Raw genomic sequence first — 8,039 nt, forward strand, 5'->3', positions numbered from 1 at the left:
AATAGTGACATGAACCAATAACTTTCACTATCCGAGAATTGGTGAATCAATCCTACGCATTGTCAAAGTAATTTGATATGAAACATGCACCCTCTCTCTCTCACCCTCTCTTTATTTCTCTCTCTCTATTGCTACTGTCCCTCTAATGTTTCTGCTGTATCTCTAATCAAGGGAGTGGTGGCACGCGCACCCTCAATTTTTTTAAGGGGGTTGTTAAGGGGGACAGAGTGAGCTGACAGCTGTCAGCTGCACACTGTCCCAGCAGCCTGGAGAATAAGAAGGAGGAACTTCAGCTCTGCCTGCACACTGAGTTCCAATTCAGCTATGTGTCTAGGGGGTGGGTATGATGTGTCTGGTGGGGCGGATGATGTGTCTGGGGTGGGTATGATGTGTCTAGGGGGGTATGATGTGTCTTGTGCAGGTATGATGTGTCTAGGGGGGTTTGATGTGTCTGGGGGGGTATAATCTGTTTGGAGGCTTATGGTGTGCCTGGGGGGTGTATGATGTGTCTGAGGCAGGTATGATGTGTCTAGGGGAGGTATGATGTGTCTGGGGTTATGATGTGTCTAGGAGGGGTATGATGTGTCTAGGGGGGGTATAATGTGTCTGGGGGGGCTGTAATGTGGTTGTGGGGGTGGTGTTATGTGGCCGGGGGACACGGGGGGCCCGTACTGGGCCCCATGATTGCTGAAGGCGGCCCTGCCCAGGTATATCCCAGGTTGCTGCCTTTCACACTGGACCCATGTCTGCCCTGCATATCAAGATGAGTCATTAAAAGGGGACAGCAGAGGCTCATAAAGATGACATAATAGAGGCCAATGAGCTGCATTTAACAGAACCTGGGTAAAATAACCCACACACTACCTGGGTTATTCCCAGGTCCATGCCTCAGTGTGAAAGGGTCATTAATGTGCTGGGCAGTATAAGGGCAACATGAGTAAACTGTATTGCTTAATTTTTGGAGTGTTGTTGACATAATTCGTTAAGGGTACAATAATAATAAAGGGGTATAAAGCAAAGCTCGTGACTCAGTCCGGCAGAAATGTATTTTATTTTCAGTTTGCTGAAATATTCTTTGTAAAAATGTTGTTTACAACACATAGGCCACAAACCTACAAAGAGACTGTTGGTATTTGTGAGACCTGATGCGCTCCTCCATTAGATGCAATCAGCCCCCACTGCAAAGACATCCCCTCCATTATTCCATAAGTGCTGCACCTCCCCATGCTTCTTATATTGTGAGGAACGGGGGCCGCCACAATATCATCTGGAAGTGTGACACTGGACTATGATATCATAGCCTTGTGCCGCACTCCCAGCCCACTACCAACATGAAGGAGCAGCAGCCAGCAGGTAAGACGGTGCCATATGCTGCCCCTCCATGTCAGCAGGCAACACATAGTGAGGGGGGCTGCAGTGAAAAAAAAAGACACAGTATGAGTCCTATTGGATCGCCTAGTGGTAGCACCACCCCTGCCCATTGGGCTTCTCTGCATTCCTGCCCTGTAGCAACCTCATGAACTGCTATAGCTATTGTTACACCCCTGTTGCCACCTCTCAATTCAAAGATAATTCCCCAGTACCAGAAGGTAGGTTGTATCTTGTTGGCATTGATGGCTCCCAGTCTGCCTCCTGTTACTTCAATGGTTCAAGTACAAATCAGGGAGGTTTGAGCTGAGAAAGCTCACGTAACATCCCACCTTTTGCAGAATAGTAAAGCGTGGTCTGTGGTCTCTGGCTGTCACTGCTCAATTATTTCAGCTCATACAGCCGGAGCAATGTCAGATCACCTCCCAGTGCTTCATTAACAGGAAAACTCTAGGAGGCAGAGGGAGGATAGTGCATAAGGTTAAAAGTAGAAATATTCCTAAGAGCACCCATGTAGAAGTGTTTCTTTATACAAGACTTGTACAGACACCCTCAAGAAGAACAAACAAAATACAGAGATTCTATTTTAGCACAGACCTTCACAAAATGCAGCGTACAGGTAATTAGGTGTTAATTTGAGACACTTTCAAAACCTGACTGTTACATAGGTGTGATCTTGGGAAACCTTGATTTAAGTGACTGCTATTCAATTTCATGATGTCTTTTGGTTCTCAATTAATGTAGCTTGCAGGTTGCCTGGGGCATTCTCTCTCTCACCTACTGCCATAGTGTTACTATGCTTTTTTTTTTAATTGACAGAGAAGGAAAAAGGGGATTCACAGGAAATCAGATGAAAAAGTGAATTACAGAGTTTACAGTCTGACATACAAGTATAGGAATTACATACACACCATTCAACCTGAAGAGTTTCATAGAAAAGTATACAACTATTCAGTGCTTAGCATAGACAGAGTCCATTCTAATTACTGATGGGCTGATTAAAATTCACTAGCTCTATTTAAAGCTGCACAACCATCAAGGAAAGAGCTGGAGCTCCATTTCTCTCATAGTACTGGCTGAAACCCATGGCGCTGTGAGCAGGAGGACCAATCACAAGCAAGGAGGTTGCTGCTTGTGATTGGTCCTACTACTCACACTCACTCCTTTGCCTTTTAAAGATTGTGAGCCTTATTGTGCTATTATATGATTTATGTTGTGTGTACATTGTGACATCCCAGATTATATTCATTATCAATAAATAGACATAAATTGAAAAGATAATTGAACTTTGATCTGCCTTAGGTTAGAATAATGGGTTTCAGCAATAAACATACATCTTGCATTTTTCTGCTACTTTTGCCATCTCCTCGATAAAATGGAATTTTTCATTTTTTTTCTCTTAAAATACTATTCATTTAATACATATTAACAAATTAACAGAATACACTCAAAAAGAACAGAATAACAGAAAGGGAACATAATAGTTTTCTTCCCTACATGTCTCCCAGCTTACATTGTATAATTACTGTTCTTGTTAGTTAATAACTGTCCTAACACTTGCATTATAGTAAATGATCCTCCTCAGTCTGCTATGTAGTAATCAAGGAGTCATCAAAACAGCTAACTAGTATTCTACTCCTTCTCCACAATGTTAAACAAAAGAATACTACAAATTATACTCGTCATGGAGTTACCAAAGCCAGCCTGGTCCTGCTAGCATAGGGGGCTAGTTGTAAAACTTGCAAACGAGGCAACAGGGACATTTTTATTGGAATTAGTAAAAAACATCAATGATGTACCCAGATATCACACTACAACTCTTGAACTATCACAGGATATTTCTAGCAACACAATTTACCAACACTAATAACAATTTTTTTAAATCTGAATAATTGGTATGGAAAGTTTGTTAGAAAACTCTTTGTATTAACTTCATAACTTCAAAAATATTTATACATATTATTTAGTCCACTTCTAGTCCACCTATTTCCAAAGTAAATAAGCCTTGCCTTTGTAACCACTTTATAATTTAATCCTCCCATTACCTTTTACAATGAGGTTGCCCACCTCTGAACCCTCTTGAATTCCACTATATCATTATTACAGTGATTTCCCCAAAATTGTACCCCATTTTCAAAATGTGGTATAGCTACTGACTTATACAATGGTAATACTATGTTTGCATCACATACACTTATCCCCCTTTTTTTTTAATGTATTATTTTATTCACCTTTGCAGCCACTGCCTGGTACTGTGTGCTAGTACTGAGCTACAGAACATTGCTGTCCTTTCATATCTTATTTTCCCCAGTTTAATAAAAATATTTAATAAAAAGTATTTCTTTTTCGTAAAAAAAAAAAAAGTTTTTATAATAGTTGACATTTTTGTGTACACCTAATGTATACTTAGTAGTATAAAAAAATGTAGACATGGCAACATAACATTATAGAATAAGGAGTACATAGATAAATTGGAATTACCATTCCTCATCTTTTGTATAACATCCGCCACTGTAGCCCACCCAGAGGTCTAGCTTAGAAAATGTAATTGCCCTAGATCACTACACACAGGGTCATATTCTATAAAAGGGGAGGAATGGAATGAATATGTTGCGTTAAAGTATATTTATGATTGTCTTTGTGTTCCATATTCTATAAAAGGAGATCATCATATCTCCCTCCACTTCTATCTCTTCTTTTGCTAAGGAGTAAAAATTGGACATGGTTTCGATAAAGCCACAATTCAACATGCTTTTTATTGAATGCACCTGTTAAGGTATTTAATTCCGAATGAAATAGACCTCCACATGACAAAACTGGGTATGTATCCCATCTGAAGAGACTAGACAATGACTACAACAAAAAATATATGTGGAAAGAAGTCAAAAGTGAATATTTTTACATCCTTATGTCTTTTTAACAGAATATGTGTCACGGTCGTCTGTATTTCTTGATCCGATTCGGGACCCTTGGGACTAGCTGGAGCAGGACTGAAACAGAACCTAGCAGCCTGGATGATCTTCCTGCTCATGTTCTTGCTGATTGTAGAATATAGCAGGGGAATGAGCAGTCTAGAAATGTTGACAGGAACAGTGCACTAGTAATGCAGACAGGAACAGTGCACTTTGTAATTGTGACAGGAACAGTGCACTTTGTAATTGTGACAGGAACAGTGCACTTTGTAATTGTGACAGGAACAGTGCACTTTGTAATTGTGACAGGAACAGTGCACTTTGTAATTGTGACAGGAACAGTGCACTTTGTAATTGTGACAGGAACAGTGCACTTTGTAATTGTGACAGGAACAGTGCACTTTGTAATTGTGACAGGAACACTGCACTTGTAATGCAGTCAGGAACACTGCACTTGTAATGCAGTCAGGAACACTGCACTTGTAATGCAGTCAGGAACACTGCACTTGTAATGCAGTCAGGAACACTGAAGCCAAGAACTATCCTCTGGAGAGAAGTGTGTTGTTCTGGCAATGAACAGATCACAGCAGCAGGTTTAAATAGGATGTCCCAAACAACTATTGGCTGATCAGTTCATGTGATCACAGCTTCCGAATCTGGTTGGTTTGGAATGATCACCTGACTGCATCCAAGATGGCCGCGCCCATGCAGCAGAACAAACAGTATGTGTTTGTTTACAAACGAAGGTGTGGAGAACGGGAATGCTGCAGATGACCAGAAGGGACCCAGGTAGCCGTGATATGCAGCGGCAGATGAGGTAAGTGCGGCTAAGATCCCGATTTGTGACAATATGGTACCACATTTTATAGTTATTCCATAAAAACAAGCCAATTACTGAGTGGTTCCACTGCCACTGACAGCTGAGGAGTAACAGGAAGGGTGAGGACAGGACACAAATATGTTAACTCAATAATTGTTTTAATTTTTTTTTGTGCAATCAAAAATTAGGTGGTGGGCAGGCAGGTCTAATTAATGGAGGACAGCGCTGGATTAATTACAGTCAGGGCCAAACGTTTTGAGAATGACACAAGGATTGGTTTTCAGTAAGTTTGCTGCTTCAGTGTTTTTAGACCTTTTTGTCAGATGTTGCTATGGTATACTGAAGTAAAATTACAAGCATTTCATAAGTGTCAAAGGCTTTTATTGACAATTACATTAAGTTTATGCAATGAGTCAATATTTGCAATGTTGACCCTTTTTGTTTGAAGATCTCTGCAATTCGCCCTGGCATGCTGTCAATCAACTTCTGGATCACATACTGACTGATGGCCGCCCATTCTTGCCTAATCAATGCTAGACCCCAGGTAATGGGGGCTAGTGTAATTAATTTGGGGAGAGATTGTCTAGATTTTTATAATGAAAAAAGTCTTTAATGACTTTATATTTTTAATGAGCAAAATAAATCTAAATCTGTAAACACAATAAAATTCCATAAGCAGTCAGTTGTTTTTTTTCAGTTTTGTTGATACGTCACTTTCTCCTACTTTGTTTTTTTTATAAACTGTAAAAAATGTGTTTCTAATAAGATAGTGTCTATCTACTGTACTAAAGGATGGAGAGTTCATGATGTGCTTTAAGGTTAAGCTTCAACATGAAGTTTTGCTGGATGAAGCCAGAGCTTCTGCTGTTGCTTTTGTTGTGTATTTTTCCTTTACAAGTTGTATTTATTTATTTTTGTGAGCAACTCATAATCTATCATCATTCCACTTTCAACAGCTTTTATGTTACTATGTTTCCAGGATTTTCTTTTTCCTTTCTTTTGATCTACCATGTTCTCTGCATTGTCATAAACAAATACATAATTTATTTTGTTACATGAATCATGTGCTGCTATTTATAAGTAAATTGCCTAAATTGCGTAATAGCATACACCTTTTTTTTATTCTAAATAACATTTTCATTGCATAATTAATGTTTGTGGCATTAAAATTAATTGTGCAACATGTACTTTAATTTAGTGTGGGATTGCTCAACTTTTTCTTAATATGTATCCTTTGTTGTTGTAAATGTTTGCCAAATACCCTCCTCAAGTGTGTTTGTTTATAATAACTACCTATAAACATATACAAAATACCCATTCTGATTAGTTTTGTATATGTTTTATTTTTTTTTTAATAAAAGTGACTGAAGTACCCCTTGAATTACCTTAGGTACCCTTTAAGTTACACATACTACAATCGGCTCAATTCCTTCCCACTACCCTCTGACACCCTCTCTTCATTTGACCCAACAAATGAAGAGGAGATTTCTACTCTCTTCTTATCTTCCTACTCTACCTCCTGTCCTCTTGATCCTATTCCCTCGCAAATTGGTAGATCCTTGTCTCCTGTACTCATTTCACCTCTAACTCAAATCTGTAATCTCTCACTCTCTACTGGCATCTTTCCATCACTATACAAGCATGCAGTGATTACTCCTATTCTAAAAAAAACAAAACTCCGACCCAAACTCTCTCTCAAATTACCGTCCCATCTCTCAGCTCCCTTGCCCCTCCAAGCTTCTAGAGAGACTTGCCTACACTCGCCTCACACGCTTTCTTTCTGCAAACAACCTGTTGGATCCTCTTCAGTCTGGCTTTCGTTCTCAACACTCCACAGAGACTGCGCTGACCAAGGTTGTCAATGATCTGATCACTGCTAAAACTGAACGCCATTACTCTATCCTAATTCTCCTGGATCTCTCGGCTGTATATGACACCGTTGACCACTCTCTTCTCATACAAACGCTGCAATCCCTAGGTCTTCAAGACACTGTTCTATCCTGGTTCTCATCCTACCTCTCTAATCGCTCTTTCACTGTTAATTTCTCTGGAGCCACCTCTTCTCCGCTTCCCCTATCAGTTGGAGTACCACAAGGCTCAGTGCTAGGTCCTCTGCTGTTCTCTATCTATACCGCTTCTCTTGGAAATCTAATAAGTTCCTTTGGCTTTCAGTATCATCTCTATGCGGATGATACCCAAATCTATCTATCATCTCCTGATCTCTCGACATCTGTGTTGTCCCGTGTAACTGACTGTCTTTCTGCCATTTCATCTTGGATGTCCTCTCGCCAACTGAAACTTAATCTTTCTAAAACAGAGTTAATAATATTCCCACCCACCAACAAGAGCATACCTGACATTTCTATCTCTGTTGATAACATGACCATAAATCCCATCCCACAAGCTTGCTGCCTAGGTGTAATCTTTGATTCACACCTATCCTTTGTTCCCTACATTGACTCTATATCTAAATCATGTTACATACATCTAAAGAACATTTCCAAAATCCGCACATATCTCACGCAAGACACTGCTAAAACCTTAATTCATGCACTTATCATCTCCCGTATTGACTATTGCAATTCCTCCTTACTGGTCTTCCCAAAAACAGACTCAAACACTACAATCTATTTTGCATGCTGCGGCAAGACTGATTTTCCTTGCAAAATGCTATTTCTCTGTTGAATCACTCTGTATGTCTCTACAGTGTCTGCCTGTCTTCTACCGAATCCAATATAAAATACTTTTACTAACCTACAAGGCCATCAACAAAGCTGCACCAAGATACATCTCCTCTCTTGTCTCAAAATATCTCCCAACTCTGCAACTCCGTTCTGCAAAAGATCTGCGTCTCTCATCCACCCTCATTACATCCTCCCATTCCCGGTTACAGGACTTTTTTCGGGCTGCAACCACTCTATGGAACTCTCTCCCTTGCA

Source organism: Mixophyes fleayi, chromosome 3 (assembly GCF_038048845.1).
Source record: "Mixophyes fleayi isolate aMixFle1 chromosome 3, aMixFle1.hap1, whole genome shotgun sequence".
Classification (NCBI taxonomy): domain Eukaryota; kingdom Metazoa; phylum Chordata; class Amphibia; order Anura; family Limnodynastidae; genus Mixophyes; species Mixophyes fleayi.